The sequence below is a fragment of the Dipodomys merriami genome, unplaced genomic scaffold, assembly GCF_024711535.1.
Source record: "Dipodomys merriami isolate MVZ:Mamm:240054 unplaced genomic scaffold, mDipMer1.0.p SCAF_15, whole genome shotgun sequence".
Classification (NCBI taxonomy): Eukaryota; Metazoa; Chordata; class Mammalia; order Rodentia; family Heteromyidae; genus Dipodomys; species Dipodomys merriami.
This window is the reverse complement of record NW_027202826.1, coordinates 15,805,403-15,823,246: the sequence shown is the minus strand read 5'-3', so window position 1 is coordinate 15,823,246 and position 17,844 is coordinate 15,805,403. Positions and strand designations below refer to the sequence as shown.

The window sequence follows — 17,844 nt, the reverse complement described above, 5'->3', positions numbered from 1 at the left end:
CTGATGGCTCACGCCTGTAATCCTAGCTACTCAGGAGGCTGAGATCTAAGGATCCCAGTTCAAAGCCAGCCCAGGCAGGAAAGTCCGTGAAACTCATCTCCAACAAACCACCAGAAAACCAGAAGTGGCACTGTGACTCAAATGGTAGAGCGCTCGCCTTGAGCTGAAGAGCTGAGGGACAGCAACCAGGCCCAGAGTTCAATCCCCACGACCGACAAAAAAAAAAAAAAAAAAAGAAATTGACCCACACAAATCAGTAGCTCAGTAGCTTTTCTGTATGCCAACAATAAGAGAAGCCAGGCTGAAATAAGAAAAGCAACTCCTTTTGTAATAGCCTCAATAAAATAAAATATCTAGGAATTAACTTAACCAAAGATGTGAAGGACCTCCATGATGAAAACTTCAAAAGCCTGAAAAAGGAAATTAAAGCAGACCTAAGTAGAAAACTTAAGTGGAAAGTGGAAAAATCTCCCATGCTCCTGGACTAGAAGGATTAACATCATGACAATGGCACTACTGCCAAAAGCTATCTACAAATCCAATGCAATACCCATCAATATCCCAACCCCATTCTTTCATGAAATAGAAGAAGCAATTTAAAAATTCATATGGAATAATAGAGGACCCCCAAATAGCAAAAGCAATCCTTAGCAGGAAGAACAGTGTTGGGGGAATATCAATATCAAACTTCAAACTCTATTATAATGCTGTAGTTATAAAAAAAAAAAAACACAACTTGGTACTGGCATATGAACAGGCCCAAGGACCAATGGAATAGAATTTAAGACCCATAAATGAACCCACAGACCTATAACCACATACCTATGGCCTAATTGTTGATAAGGGAGCCAAAAACATCATGTGGAAAAAGACAGCCTCTTCAACAAATGGTGCTGGCAGGATTGGCTAAATACATGTAGAAAACTGAAGATCCTTATATATCACCCTGCAACAGAATCAATTCCAAGTGGACCAAGTTACCTGCTTCCATTTTCACATATGTATACTGTACATGTATACAATGTACATATGTACATTGAATATTATGACTGTACTCACCCGTACACCCTTTTCTTGAGCTCCTACCATCCAGACAACATGTATTTCAGCTTTCTGGTATTCATTTTGTTAGCTTTTCAGATAAGTTACTACATTAGAGTCCTTTCTTGCATATACCATACTTTACCAATTCGTTCAAACTCATTTTAAGATTCATCTTCTTGTGAAAGCTTACTAAAAATCTGTCCAGCAAATGCAAATATTACAGCCAGAAATTAAGTAGCATAACACAAAAAAATTTACAACTTAATTGCTACAAAACTTAATACACAAAAAAAACTTGCAAACAATGGAAATCCATTTTTCCCAGACTACTTCAGTCGTGGTTATCTTCCAATACATGAACTCATTGCCTGGAAAAGCATGTAGCTTGATCTTGAGGAGACAAGTTCCTGCTCTGAAAGAACTTCTAGTCTATGCCAGGTAGAGGAGTTAATTCCTATACAAGGAGTTAAACAGAGGAGGGAGGCTGAGGAGCACAATGAAGAAGCAGGAAATTGAGCACCAGAGCCAATAGGAAAGACAATATAGGTCATTCTTAACTTGGGACTTCCAGATCTTAAAGAATGCCCAGGTTAGTGAGGCAAGAAGGGGGAATAATACAATCTATTGGCAGGAAGAAGAAAGCATGACATATACAAGAAATTTCACACAGTTCTTTCTTCCTGGAACATAGCATGTAAGACTGAAAGTAGGATTTAAAGAGACAGATTTAGCTCATAAACATATAAGTAAATACACTAGATGGTATGCAAGTGTATACAAATATATTAACTAAAATATGGTAGAGTCGAGGTAGAACTCAAATAGTGTAGTTCCTTAGGGAGGCAAGGTGAAAGTTCAACAAAGACCAGGAAGTGGGTGCTTGATAGGGGTGGGGTGGAATGGGGTCAAGGGGAAAGGGGAAAACAAATCAAGAGAAGGGGGGAATGCAGTTAAGACTTCAATGAATATCCTACAACACTCAGAAGAGCAAGGAAAGGGGTGGGTAGAAGATGGGTGTTGAAAGGGGTGACAATGATCAAGCTATCTTGTATTCACAAACTGCTTTGTTAAATGCCAACTCCTTTGTTCAGCTACTTAAACATATAAAATGGAAGGAAGGAAGGAAGGAAGGAAGGAAGGAAGGAAGGAAGGAAGGAAGGAAGGAAGGAAGGAAGGAAGGAAGGAAGGAAGGAAGGAAGGAAGGGTGGGAGACAAGAGTAAGATGATGAATTACATAAGCCAAGTTAAGAAACCTGGATTTCACAGAAAAGGTAGGCTGCCAATCTTCAAATATTTTTCACAGACCCCTAAATGGATCTTGAAAAATTATGTAAGCCTTGCTTATTTATCAAGCTAATATCAAAGACCTTTTCATTAATAATAAGTAAATTTTCAATGAAATTTAATTTTTACTCTACTAGAGTGAAACTTTAAATATAGCCCCATACCTACTTTACATATGTAGACACTCCTTTTAATATCTTGAAATCTCAATGCTTCTTTGATGTTATTTTCTTCACCTTTATTTCCACCTCATTTTCTCATAGAAGTTTTGAGCAATACATCTTCCCTAATTATGTCTTTAATTGCTCTCCCCATCATACATCCCCACAATTAGAATTTAATATAAGAGTTGGAATTATTCAGTGATTATATTTTCTACACCACCAGGGCAATGCACCATAGCAAGGTTTAGGAAGGATGAGAGAGGTACCTTTCTTTGCAAGAGGAACACTGTCATTAATAAACCACAGCTCTTAGCTAAGCTGATATTCATAAAGACTATATGTAAAAGTTGAATAGTTGAATGTGAAAAAAGATCTAAACAGTGTATGATTCTAGCCCTGTGACATTCTGGGAATGAAGACAGTGAAAAGTCCTGTGGATTCTAGAATTTCTTTGAAGGAGAGGTTAGTGGGTGAATCACAGAGAACTTGGGAGCCGGGCAAGGTTACTCTGTACATTGTCAACAATATAAACTTCAGTTAAGTCTCTTTCCCTTCTTCTCGAAGCAAGTGTAGAAGGAGCATTATCATTTATCAAAGGATTACTGTCTCGCAGGGCTGAGAAGTACTATTTCTAACACAAAACACAAATCTGACAAGTGGTTTTGCCTTGTTTAAGATAAAGAAAAGGAGGCTTACAGCTATTAAGTGGCTTGTTTGAATTCTTATAACGAATAAATTATAAAACTTGGATTCAGCCCAAGTCTGTCTGACTGGACTACGGTAGCACATCCTGCCTTACTATCAGTCATTTAATAAAAGGTGAATTCTGCTCCCAGTAGGGCAAGGAAATGAACAGAAGCGTGCCTTCACCAGGAGCTTTTGTTCTTGCATTTTTCTCAATGTACAGAGTGACTCTCAGTATTAGGTATTCAAAGACTGGACTAGCAAGTTAATGGGTAGACAGAATTAAAGTGACATAAAGAACTTGGATGTTCTCATGTAGGGTAAAAGCAAGTACGAAGAACCCAGGGGAACTGTTACCTGGGCAGTGAGGTCATTGCCAAGACAGCTTTCAAACTGGGAGCTAGGAAGAGAAGATGGTTTTAGTTTGGGACACCAGGAACTCGAGACATCTGTGCTGTCTCCCAATGAATATATTCAAAATACATTTAAAAGATTCAGTTCTGTGACACAGAAAATTAATCCTATTCTTCAACTGACACATATAGTTTATTCTCAACACAGAATCCCTCCCCCCAAAAAAAACCTGAGATAGTAATCTCGTCTAATAAAAACTCCACACAGCTTTCTCACCTAAGAGTAAAAGCCAAAGTCTTGGAAAGTGTCTAGAAGACTCCATCTGATCTGCTCATGGTTGAGTCTGACAACCCTTACACTTGCCTCTCTCTTTATGGTACGGGCTCACATAGCACGCTACCTCTACCACCATCCCTTAAATATGGGGACACGTTTGCTTCTGATGTCTTTTGCTGGCTGTGACCATTCTTATGTCCTTGGCATCTCCTCAGCAAAGTCTAATGGCAGCCATAGTATTGAAAACGCCAATTTCCTTCTTGATTGTCGGATTGTTGCTGCTTTTCTCTGATAGAAAGTAGATGCGAGAAAATGAACTCCAGGAAATGGAAATAAGAGGTTATTTTCTTTGTTACTGTTCTCCTTTTCTTGTGTGTTCCTTTATATGGCTTTCAGAGGGTAAGGGGAGGCCCAGAAAACAAGAAACTATGTTACACATGAGCTATACAACGTGCAGGTGCGGATGGGAGGGGAAAACTGGGAGAAGTGAGGGAAGGGGTGACATTGTCCAAAAGGAAAAGTGCTCATTACCTGACCTATGCAACTATAACTCCTCTGTACATCACCTTTATAATAACAATACAAAAAATAATGAAACAAAGTAGGGGAGAGAGAGGAAGAGAAGACAAAGGATGGCTGTAAAATAAGATGCTTTGAGGAATCCAAAGCAGATGTTATGCTGGGAGCCAGCACCACCTGTGCTTACCCCATTCCATCCAAAATAAATCCTCCATAGTTACCAGGGAAAACAGCAGAGATTTGGGGATTTAAGAATACTGGATGGAAAGCAAAGGTGCCAGGGAGAAAGTTAAAAAGGCCTCTAGCTCAGATGTGAAAATCATGTGTAAAGGCAGATGACGATTAACCGTCCGGGATGGTCCTAGACTGTAGGCGAAGGCATAGTCTGTCTGTCTCAGAGCATGAGGAGTGAACCAGGCCACTGTGCAAAGCTTGTCCATGTGTGCATGTTTTTAAGTACAAAATCTTAAGTTTGCTACTGCAGATTGTGTGTGTGTGTGTCTAATTTGGCATAATAAAAGCACTCTTTAACACACACACAAACAGAAGGAAGGCTCAATAGCATAGATCTCAAGTGCCTAAACTAGCCTTGCACATAATAAATGAATGCTAAAGGGGCTGGGAAGGTGGCTCAGTGGTAGAGCACTTGCCTTGCATGCCTGAGGCCCTGGGTTCGGCACCACATAAGCAAAAAGAAAAAAGCCGGAAGTGGCGCTGTGGCTCAAGTGGTAGAGCACTAGCCTTGAGCTGAAGAGCTGAGGGACAGCGCCCAGATCCAGAGTTCAGACCCCACGACCGGACCCATAAATAAATAAATGCTAAATACCTGTTAGTGCATGACACACGCACATGCACGCGCATACACACACATACACACACACACACACACACACAAACACACACACGTTGGTGAGCCCAGCACCAATACACATGAAATTGTTCCTGAGCCATGAAATCACCCATGCATCATGAGAGGTAACCCAGAGTCAACATTAGCTAGGTCAAGGAGAAGCCCATCGAGACTCAAAAGTAAATGAGGTGAGTAGAGAAGGAGGAGGAAAGGCATCTGTGTATGAGGTTGGACTACTAAGAAGAGAGTAGCCAACTTCCAAATATCATGGAAAGATCAAATACAAAATGGGTGGTCTGGAGTATGCACCATTCAGAAAATATCATTTCAGAAAACCACTGACATTTATAACACCAAAGAGTCTATATGAATTGTGTCTCGGCAAAGAAGCACTGGTGCCTGGCCTGTTTCCAATTTTGGGGAGAGATCAGCCCTGTGAGGTTAGACAGGAGTAGCCTCTCTTTCATTAGGTTTGACCATGAAGAGATGGGGGTGTGGGTAATGATGTAAAAGAACAAAGTAACAGGACCACAAGAACAGAAAGTTATTCTGCTCTAGACATGGTCGGGGCTTCGCGATTGAGGTGACCGGAGTGCCTGGGCTCTTTCTCGAGCTGGATTATGAAGAGCCAAGGGTAGCTTCTCATCATGAACTGATGGGTTCACTCTTAGTGTATGCCTTCTTTTATCATACTAGCGAATTGTATAGTTACACCAAGTTTCACCTGCCCTTCACCAGTGGCTGGATATTAGATCTATGGTGAATAACAACAGTAAGAACATCTTAGACACATTCTTTGCTTAAACTTGCCTTTTGATTATTTCTCAGTAAATATCAAAGAGTGAAATTGTTGAGAAATTTGTTCATATTTAACATTTTAGAAAGTGTGTTTTTGCTTTCCCAAAGTGGTCATCAGCATTACCATTTCACATCCCTGGAAGCGCACGCGCGCGCATGCGTGTGCGTGTGTGTGCGTGTGTGTGTGTGTGTGTGTGTGTGTGTGTGTGTGTATTTCTCTATATCTTTAATGAACATCTATATTCCCATGTCTTTATTATAATAGCAATGGTGGTATTTCTAGGGAGTAAGGGAATACTAAGATTTGAATTTAGGGTCTTGAGCTTACAAGGCAAATGATCTATCACTTCTAAGCCATACCTTCAACCTTTTTTTTTTTTTTTTTTTTGCACAGGGCCAGCCTCAGTCTTGTCCAGGCCAGCCCTAGTTTGGGATTTTTGTAAACTGGGACTATAGGCATGAATGACCTCACTTAGCAATACTGGGAAATTTAAAGTAGACTTTTGCTGTCATTTCCACAATGACTAAAACCACCAAGAATCTTTGCACGGATACTTTGTTATTTTCTCTAGGCTGCTACTAAGTGTAATCTCAGTGAACTTTAGGGACCTCCTCCCCAAAGAAAGTTTATTTTCAGAAAGTCAATAAAGTTATTCCTGGTTTTAACCAATGGCTACCCACTTGTTAAACTGTATAAAGTAATAGAAAAATGAATGATTAAAGAATGAGAAATACTTGATTTATTAGAATATTGTTTCCGTTTTTAAAGTGGCGAACTTTGAATTTCCATAATGTTTCAATAGGATTCTCAGTGAGGGATAGCAACTTTGAAAAATGAGAAATTACGGAGAAAGTTAATCCTCTATTCAGTCTTTTGATAACTACCTACATTGGTATCTTTAATTTGCTAATAAACAAGACATCAGATAAATCTGATAGAACAGTAGAATCCATTTATATCTCATATTAATGCTTTAATGCTTTCTTAAAGTTAGAGACTTTTTTTAAAAAAAAGCAGAAAGCTAAGCAGTGATTGATTTGGCAATGCGGTGCTGACAAACTTAATCAGAAATGAACACTACAAACACATCTAACTCTATAAAGAGTGAGATATTCCTTAGGAGCAAATGAGTTACAAGTGTAGTATCATTAATCTATGCTTGCCCTCATTTTCACCTGAGGGAGGGAGAAGGAAGAAAGTTTGCTCACCATGTGCTGGCAATTTTCCTCTGTTCCTTCCTTTAGGGGCCTGTCATCAGTCATATCATGCACAGAGTTACTACCTTTAACTCTAAGGTTCTTTGTTCTCAAGTAATAAATACTTTGGGCTCCCAGGACCCCACAGGGAAATCATACATAAGTCCACCAACCTTTACCACTGCCATCTATTTAAATACTTATCCATTACTAGTTTCAGAAATATTGACTGCACAATTAATAAATAGACCATTTGTTCCTTACAACTAGAACAATGTTGTATATAAGTTGAGAAGAAAGAATATATTAAATAAGCAAACCAGAGTGAAGAATGCATGTCTTATTTAACTTACATCTGACATCATACCAAATGCATGCCAAAAGAAACTAAACACCTTATCATTTATGAACAGAAATCATTCTGAAATTCCAAGTACATCAAGCACACAGAAGTAATAAGTTAACAGAACAAAATATCAGTTTTTTTAATTTTACAGTTGTTGCTTGTTAAACATATTAAAACTTCACTAATTTCTCTGCACACTTAGTAACAACATTCAAGTTTCTAACTATGCACCAGTATTTTTATTTTTATCCTCCTAGATATGGCTATGTATTTATAGAATATGGAAGATGATCTCAAAAGTTGTTCTCTGATATAGCAAGATCCATTTGCAATACATTTTCAAGAATATCCTACTTTTAAAAAAGTCTGTGGTTATTAAAAAATCATCATTTATACACAGGATGACCCACTGCACAATGAGACTCACTAGACACTATGTTGGAAATGAACTTTACAACTTCTATGGGGGAGAGGGAAGGGAAGAGATAGTAGGAAAAAAACAAAGGAGGGGGTAACAATGCTTGACAAGAAATGTACTCATTACCTTACTCTTGTAACTGTAACCTCTCTATACAGCATCTTTACAATAAAAGAAGAAACATGGAAAACAATTTCAATTCCTATCAACAAGAGAATAGATCAATAAAACAAATCATCACTTACCTCTAAAGAGACATTTCTTAAAGTTAAAATGTAATCCCCACCAATTCAAACTTTTCCACTACCATTCACAATTAGACTAGAATATGTGACAGTAAGAATCGGGATAATTTCCGAACAGTTAATATGAAGTATAACCTAAAGAACACTAGGAAGATTCATCATGTCTGGATTGGGGTGTGGGTTGCAGTGGGATGGGAAATTGCACACCGAGGAGGAAGAGGGTGAATGTGGTTGTAATATGTGAAAATGGAACAAGAAAATTCGATGAGACTGTTTGGGGCAATGACAGGAAAGAGGAGGGATAAAAATGGAAGAGAGGACTCTGGTGAAGACGCGCTGTATCCATGAATGGACAAATTAAAATACAACACCATGGTATAACTAATTGATGCTAACAGCAAAAATCTGGGTAAAAATGTTGAATTCCACTACTTCCTGGATGATTCTAATATTCAATATGATAATGATTTCATGACATTTCTGGCCATTGTTCATAAAGATTACTTCAACTCCAAATATCTGTTTCTTGTCTGTGTGTGTGTGTCTCTATCTGTGTGTGCATGCACGCGTACATGCATGCGTGCGTGCGTGTGTCTGTCTATCTGTGCTGTGCTGTGTCTAGGGCTTGAACTCAGGGCCTAGACTCTGTTCCTAACCTTCTTGTTGCTCAAGGCTAGCAATATACATTTGAGCCACAGTTCCACTTTCATCCTTTCTGGTAGGTTATTGGAAATAAACATCTCACAGATTTTCCCTACCCAGGCTGGCATCAAATCACAATCTCAGCTTTCTGAATGGCTAAGATTATAGGTGTGAGCCACCAGCGCCCAGCAATATCTGTCTCTTCTTGAGAAGGACTCATTTGAAGATCTTTCTATTTACATTGATACTCATAATTAACAATATGCTATTCGTTTAATAGAATATTTGTTTATAGAAAAAATAAACCTGTACTATAGTTTTTTTTTAATGGATGTAGAATCCTGAGAAGAAGTCCTTCCCAACTACAAGGGAGGGGAGGGGAGCAGGATTCATAAAAGTGATCCTGACACCTCTGTATCAGAGGGGTTTGTGTGGGCTAAGAGGAAAGATTGGGGAATTTTTTGAACCAACCAATTGTCACACATTGCACAGACTCAGTTAGTATCAACTCAATGTTCTCAATGGGGGGGAGGTGGTAACTGCTTGTCTATCAAACTTATGAAGATTTTATTTTTATTATTCACTCATCATACAACAGTAGCTCATAAAAGTATCAGCAAATGAGGCAGTGAAAATAAGAACGTGAATTCAATGGAATAATGCATGAAAAAAGAAACAAAATCAATACCTTTATTTTACTATTCCATTATAAATGCACCTTCCAATGGAGGATGGAAATTGTAAAGCTGAGGAATATTATTTTTCATCTCAATTCCAGCTTTTTCTGGTCAATGTATATTTCAAATAAAAGAGGAGGAAACAAGAATAAAGCAGAAAAGACTAATGATAATAAGACGAGCAAAATGCTCATTACTCTAGTTCGGTTCACATACCAAATGTTGTTTCCATCAGCTGTTTTCTTAACAGACCTTCAGATTTTCTTGAAATGTGGTGTCAAAACAACTAAGAAATAATGAAGGGGAAAAAACACTAAAAACTGTTCTTACAAAGCTGCCTTTTAGTTCTGTACTTTCATATATGTGAATATTATCATGTGAAAGGAATTTCCAAGAATTTAAGTTAACTTCTGAGTTGGGCTAAAATGATAAAGAAACACACTCAGATTTCTTTCCCCACCTCTCGTGTTCTTCATTTTGGTATTAGGCCCAGGTTAAACAATAACAGAGCTGCAGGGGGTTAAAAGTAGAAAAAGTCAGAATAAAGAACATTCTTATACCTTTTTTTTTATATAACTCAGAGATGAAATAATGTTAACAAATAGCATGTCATGTCGTAGTCAGTCTGCTTGTGGATTTTGTTTTCATGACAATTTGTATTGAACAACCAAATAAAAATAATTATTGTTGGAGGAGATAAGAGAGAATGGTGGAGGTGGGTAGGATCTGTTGGAAAGCGTTTGCACGTGTAGAACTGTCATGATGAAATCTCCCCCTATATAACTAGGATATGCTAATGAAAAATAATTGTATTAAAAATTATAACATAAAGGCATAGACAAACTGCTATTCATAGGGTATACGGAGAGACCACATAGAATGTTTGCCATGTGTTTGCTCCAAATGTGTCTCCAGTATACAGAATTTATGTTCATCATATCCATAGGGCACTTCCCATTTCTCAAGGTGCCCTATGCTATATTGTAACTTCTGATCTTCAGGACAACCAATGAGCATAAACTGCATGACATTTGAGGAAAATGAAGTTCAAAGCAAGCAAGGGAAGTAATAAGCAAGGTTTTAAAAGTTAGGAAGCGATAAAAATTTGGGTCATTTCATATTAAATCTTTGGCAATTGCTAGTAAAATTTCTGGGTAACAACATGGGAAAATATCTCAGCAGGAATGATTTGTAGAGAAGCAAAAGTAATTCTTAGAGGACAGAATGAAGTCTTCCAATTTGGGTCCTGTTTGTGTTGATCGTAGCATCACACAAACAAGAACGAGTCTTTTATCTCGGTTTCTAACTGCAGTGTTGGTTAACAATAGTTCCACTACTTGATCATTCATACCAGAAACTACCTTGTTCCACTTCTGCCTGCCCCCATGGCCGATCAGAAACCGAATACTCAAGATTCTATCTTTGAAGAATCTCTGGAGTCGGCCTCCTTCTTTCCTTTCCCTCTCCCGTCAAAATTCAGATGTAGCTTTTGCCTGACCTTAAATGCGGAAATGATCCCTATTTGGCCTCACCATCAGCACTCGACTTACTCCTTCATCAATCTTCTATATTGTTACTGGGTTTGAACTCTTTTTTTCAACACCTCCTTTTGTTGACAACAGAGTTCAAACTTCTTGGCATGGGAATATAGGCTTTTCCACCATTGTGGCCTGGCTCTGCCTTTCAGCTTCATTTCCGACCCAAATCCCACATTACACTTGCTGAACACCCCACACCACATGTTCACTGGAAATGCCGGGCACCAGCCTTCCATGCTTCTGTGTCTCTTCATAGAAAGGCCTTCCCTGAGCTTCTTATTCTTGGGACAGTGATAATAAGCTAGTGCAAGACTACCCAAATTGTGTGGGAACATGGATTCAAAGTAAAAGAGGGAAGATTTCTTTAGCTGCTGAGGCTCTTAGTTATATCTCCTTGGTGGCTTGCTTGAGCTCTCCTTAGAAATATGAAAAACTGTTTGATTGGTAGGATTTGCTCCAAAAAACTGAAGGGTAAGCACATTTAATCCCTAGACTTCCAGCAGCCAAGTTGTAAGCACATTGTCTATAGTAATTTCCATTGCATTCTCTGAGCCATAGCCAGCATTTCTGTTCTGAGAAACCACTTGTCTTTATAACAACTTTGTGATCAATCATAAGACAATGACAGGTGTCCATTTCAACCATATGGTTCCTTTCATCTAGCTATCAGGTAAAGCTATGTATGTGAATGCTGCTGCAATTCTGAAGTACGATACAATCTGCTAGAGCAATCCTAAACAGGCTGCAAGTGCTCAAGTGATTCTAACAGGATCCGTGGAACTACACAGCATATACAAAGAACTTTAAATATTTATGTGCCCAAAGATTATTGCACTTTTTATGGGTAGAACAACAAAGTTCAAAGTGCACTAATGAACGTGATTACTGGGCTTACTGGCAATCAATATCAATTAAAAGCTAAATTTTAAAATGCATATCAGGTGTTACTGGAAAAGGCATCTATCTGAATAGCAGCTATGGAAAAGTTTATCAAAAGGGGTAAATTATGACTAAAAAGGTCCCAAGTGAGTGATGAAAACCTTGTTGGGATGACAGGTCACGTAGCACTTAGAAGCTAGTGCCCAGACTTATTGGCACCAATGATGCTTTCTTAATTTCCTAAGTGTGCATAACATCACACTCTCCCAGCTGGCTTAGGGTATCTCCTCCTTTATAGCTTTATTCTATTAAAAACTACTTTGACTTACTTATAATCCTGACAAATCCATTCTGTAATTTTAATTAGCAGTTCTAAGTGTTTCTTGTGGGGATACGTTGTACTTCTTTTATGCTTTCACTCAATAAACACTCACTGGGTGTTACAAGCCTGGTACTACAGGCCCAAGCCCTGTGCTCAGTGAAGCTGGAGGAGACGCACAGGTGACCAAATCACACCACATCAAGAGGCAATGGCCATAACAGGAGCACACAGCCCCCAAAAGATGAAGATCTGGTGAAGTTCTGAGGTCCTGAGTTCTTAATATAGGATAAGTTACCTAGGAAGTATACAAAGATTCAACTACAGGGCATTTTTTAAAAAACTGGTTGGCTGGGAATGTGGCTTAGTGGCAGAGTGCTTGCCCAGCATGCAAGATTTCTCAGATTTCTCAGAACTATATAAATAGAAAATGCCAGAAGTAACACTATGGCTCAAGTGGTAGAGTGCTAGCCTTAAGCAAAAGCAGCTCGGGAACAGTGCCCAATCCCTGAGTTCAAGCCCCAGGACCGGCACCAAAAAAAAAATGGTAACACTCAAACTATGGCCTTGAAGAGTATGGTAAACAGTGATTCTAAGCATGACTTCACTGCTACCACTTTTAGTGGTATGTATTTTTTGGAGATGGGAGATATAATTGGGTATGTTACCCACAATCGTATTCCTATCAGTCTTCTTGGACCTTTTCTCAGGAAATACTTACTCCAACAGTGATGTGACAAGCCTGGTTTTATGACTTGGGAATATGATGGTAAACCAGATATTCTAGTTCCTGCTCCTGTGAACTTCTTGTTCTAAAGGGAAGAGAATAACTAACCCATGTATGAGATAATATCTCATCCCAGAGTGATGTAATAATGCTGCAGAAGAGAAAGCTTTAAATTGGGGAAAGGTGGTTAAGAAAAGCTTTGTCTGAAGAAACAGCCCTTGGAGCTGAGATCTAGGTAATGAGACCTATTTTTCATAATTTCACTACTTTGTTTGAAAGACAGTTCAATAGCCTTAAAAATGGACACAATTAAAATGAGACCTACCCACCAATTCACTAAGCACCTTGCTAAGACTCACAGGACATCATAGTGGAATTTACCTGAGGGTGAATTATGAAGACAAACTGATGGCTGTGACCTAACTCCTACTATAACCATACTTTGCCTGGACTTTTTAGAGCATCTTTCAAATTATAGGTAATAAACTTGAACTTGCTGAGAAACACTGCTTTTCAATTTTGTCATGTCTGAATTTTCATTGTCAGTTACCAGGTTTATTGCCCCCAAAGAAGTGTGATGTCTTGGAGCTGGGAAAGTGGCTCAGTGGTAGAGTGCTTGCCTTGCATGCCTGAGGCACTGGGTTTGATTCCTCAGCACCACATAAGCAAAAAGAAAAAAGCCTGAAGTGGCGCTGTGGCTCAAGTGGTAGAGCGCTAGCCTTGAGCTGAAGAGCTGAGGGACAGCGCCCAGGCCCAGAGTTCAGGCCCCACAACTGGACCCCCCCAAAAAAGAAGTGTGATGTCTTAGGGCCAATAATTATTGGGAGGTGTGATGATACAGCTTGATATTTTTTTCCATTCATTTCATGTCACCATTAATTCAAGGAACCTGCTCTCTACCCATTCCCTGGAAGATATGTCCATGTTTCACACAGTGACAGCTTTCTGCTCTGTGGTTCTCTCCTTGAATGATAGGTTCTCTCCCAACACCTAGCAGAATAGCACAGCTGATGAAAGCCAGGAGTAGCCCAAAGCAATAAGAGGCCACCAACAGGGTCCAACCAGGCAGACTAAACATCCGAGTCAGTCAAAAATGGTCCACAGCCCATGTGGCCCACATATGCAATGACAAAACATTAACTCAGCGGGTGCGGCTGGCAGAAAAGAGATGTCGGCCAATGCACACTCATTGTTTCAGTGAAGTTTTCATTGTTCATACTATGAAATTCAGCCATATGGCCTTTGATATTTTACAAGATTAATTTTAAGAATCACTGGGAAAATCTGCCAATACTTACACACAGCTAGAATTTTTTTAGGAAGAGTTTTGTAAATAATCTTCATTTTAAAAGACTTTTTTCCTCTTTCCTTATAAAAATAGAAGGGTTCAATAACCAGCCAGTTAAAACTATTACCATTCATACATTCAGCCTGTCTGAGAACTTGATCTCACTTAAAACATGAACCACCCGTAACCATAATTTTAACTTTGCCAAGAGAAAAACATCAAATTTAGAATATCATTAAATGATATAAATAGAAAATTGCTGGATGTTTAAATAGCAAAATTAAGAGTAGAAACCAAAAGTTTAGTTAAGCTTAAGGGTTTGAAACATTAAAATCTCTACATCTATATCCTATTAACTTCCGAGCTAGCTGGTAAAGAATGAATATAAAGAAGTATGGCAGATTTTGCTTTGTGAAGACAGCTACAAGGATGTCACCCATTCCAAATGTTCTTACGATTTGCCTTGAAGGTTTCTCCCATTGAGAAGTGAGATTCTAGGTACATTTTAGACTATAGCAAATGTGATATTTTATGGCTTCCAAGGTCAGACCATAAAATTTGAGTCACCTCACACTTTACTCCTTAGAATACGTATTCTCAAACTATTTAACTCCCATGTGAGTAGATTAGATATTTAGAGGATATTCTGCTGCTAGCAAAGACCGAAGTACCAGCATAGAGAAAGAGGATTGAGACCACATTCATGAACATGAACCTGGACAGCTCCCAGTGGGCTCATTTCTTCTTGTTCTTCCTCCACACACCCTCTGATCATAAATGCAGAAAGGTCCCTAAGATACAACCACCCTGTTGAGCCTTGCCCCAAATCCTGATAGACTCCCCCTAAGAAACCATGAAAAGTGACACCATTGATCTTTGTATTCCAACCCACTCTATCTTTAATTGTATTTTTATCATCTTCAAGTAGTTGTTACAATTCAACATGTCAGTTTATGAGTAAAATTTTTGATCAATGTTTTTTTTCATTTTGTCTTCCACCCCTCCTAACTTCACCAGCCCCTCAAATCCTGTAACTTCCTTGGATTTTGTGACTGTATTATCATCCCTTTTGTCTCCTCATTCACCTACCCTCCCTCTGCTCTACCTCCTGCCACATACTTTCTGGGATTCATTGTTAGACGGTGAGTTAATTGTTCTAAAGAGTTACATACTATTCGAATTCTCCCTGGATATGCCATACTTCAGTTAATATATTTGTGTATATGTACCCATGACCAGGTATATGATGGCTTATATATTTATAGATTATATTAACTTCCACATTTGAGATAAAACATTGCATCTTTTGTCTCTTTGGGCCTGACCTACTTTGACTTAAGATAATTTTTTCCAGGTCCACCTATTTCTCTGCAAATAATGTAATAACATTCTTCCACGTGGATGAGTAGAAGTCTATGGCATATGAGACCATATATTCTTGGACCATTCATCCACTGAGGGCAATCTGGGCCAATTCCAAACTCTGGCTACAATGAGTAGGGCAGGAATGATCATGAAAACCCACTGTATTTTATGGTTATTTGTTATAAAGCAATAGATAACTAGGAAACATCTTGATAGTAGAAATACAGTCTTATAAAAAGATAATAATACTCAAAGCACATGGCATTGGCTTTGGTGCCAGATAGTAGATGGAAGACAGAATGGTCTGGATCATTAGTGGAAGCCAATGAGCCTCCAGGAGTTCCACTGTGAAAGTTTCAGAGTTATAAGGACTATGTTAATAAGAGGTAAATTGTTTTGTTGAAGTATAACGAATCTAGCAATAAATGTGGCCCACTGATATTGAAAAGCAAAAATGGCCCTGGCGAAGGCCAAGGTTCTAAGCTAAGAAGAACAGTATTACAATAGTATTCTAAGCAGAATACTAAAAGGAACACCTGTGTTCCTGTGGCTGCTTAAGATACAGATAGAGACTTAGGAACAAAATGTCTTCTGTTCAGCACAATTAAGAGGAACTATTTCTCAACTGCAGAGGCTAAAAGAAACCTTTTCTGCATTCCCTGTCATTTCAGAGAGCAAAAGAATCTGAAACAGAGACAGAACCTCAGGTAAGATAGAAAACCAAATGTCCTGGGCTACAAATGAAGGTAAAGAGGTGATTGCAAATGGCCTTATCAACAGCTCAGGAATACGCCAGTGGCACATCGTCAAATCTTTTTACTACAGAAAAGGGCTTTCTACGAATCCTAAGTACAGAGTAGGTGACTTTCTCTGCTAAACAATGGGGCTACTTATTAAGAACCTTATGGGTCTCATTACTCCAACAGCCTCACAGGAGATCCCTGATAACAAAGTGATTACCACAAAAGTTTCTGGTTGTGGCTTTTGTGGATAGAGTGAATTAGAATTAGATACATACAAAATCCTCAAAGATATTTTTTAAATATCTTTTTTAAAGTATTCGAAACTGTAAGTGTAACACGGGATCCCCAACTTACATACTCAGGAATAAGACTTAGAACATTATCAACCACAAAGACTGATCACGTTCTTTTACAAAACGTGATTATTCAGCTTGGTAAGAAATGTACGCATTATCCTGCCCATGCAATTGTAACCCCTCTGTACAGTATGTTTACAAAAAAAAAAAAAAAAAAAAAAAACGTGATTATTCAGAGGACAGAAAACACAGCACAGTGCGAAGGATCCTTAAACTTCTAAGGACAGGAAGCACACCAAGCTCTCATTGTGCAAATGGAAGCGGCACATCTGGATTTCTCTTCTTCTATGGAGTATAATACACAGCAGTTGTTTCTCTTTTATTTTTTTAACTAATTATTTTTTTATTGTGAAAATATCATACAGAGGGGTTACAATTACATGAGCAAAGTAATGAGTACATTTCTTATCAAGCATTGTGTAGCTTCCTCCTTTGTTTCCCCTTCCCCTCCCTTCCCATCTCTCCCCCACACCCCCTCTTACCCAACCTCCCCATCAAAGTTGTAAAGTTTGTTTTTCAACATAACCATTTGTACATCTCATTGTTGCAATGGGTCCACCTGTATCCATAGTTAAACAATTTTTTCCCTTCCCCTCCACAAATTATACCAACATCAAATACAGTGAAAGCAGGGGTTATACCATGGGGGAGGGACATACAAAGCAACAAAGAAATCATCTTATAAATATGTTAGAAACAATCACATCAAAGAAAAGCCATTTGAATCCTTATCTTGGGGTTCATTTTGCCTAACATCAACTTATCTGACCATTTCTGTTTGTTTCAGACATATACTAGTTATCACAAATAAGAAAAACCATGGGACCTATGTTTCTTTGGGCCTGGCTTACTTCACTTAATATAATTTTTTCCAAGTCTTTCCATTTCCTAACAAATGGGGCAATGTCATTCTTTCTGATGGAGGCATAGAATTCCATTGTGTATATATACCACATTTTCTTGATCCATTCATCTACTGAGGGGCATCTGGGTTTGTTTCATTTCTTAGCTATGGTAAATAATGCTGCAATAAACATAGTTGTGCTGGTACTTTTAGTATGGTCTTGTTTGTGATCATTTGGGTAAATGCCCAAAAGTGGGGTTGCTGGGTCATAGGGGAGCTCTATGTGG

The 17,844-nt window shown here is 38.6% G+C and overlaps 1 protein-coding gene across 4 annotated transcripts in view; it reads right to left on the bottom strand.

The window, feature by feature from the left end:
- The window catches only part of Bmpr1b (bone morphogenetic protein receptor type 1B), a 301,468-nt gene that overhangs the window by 126,627 nt on the left and 156,997 nt on the right, over positions 1-17,844 (bottom strand). The window lies entirely within an intron of this gene.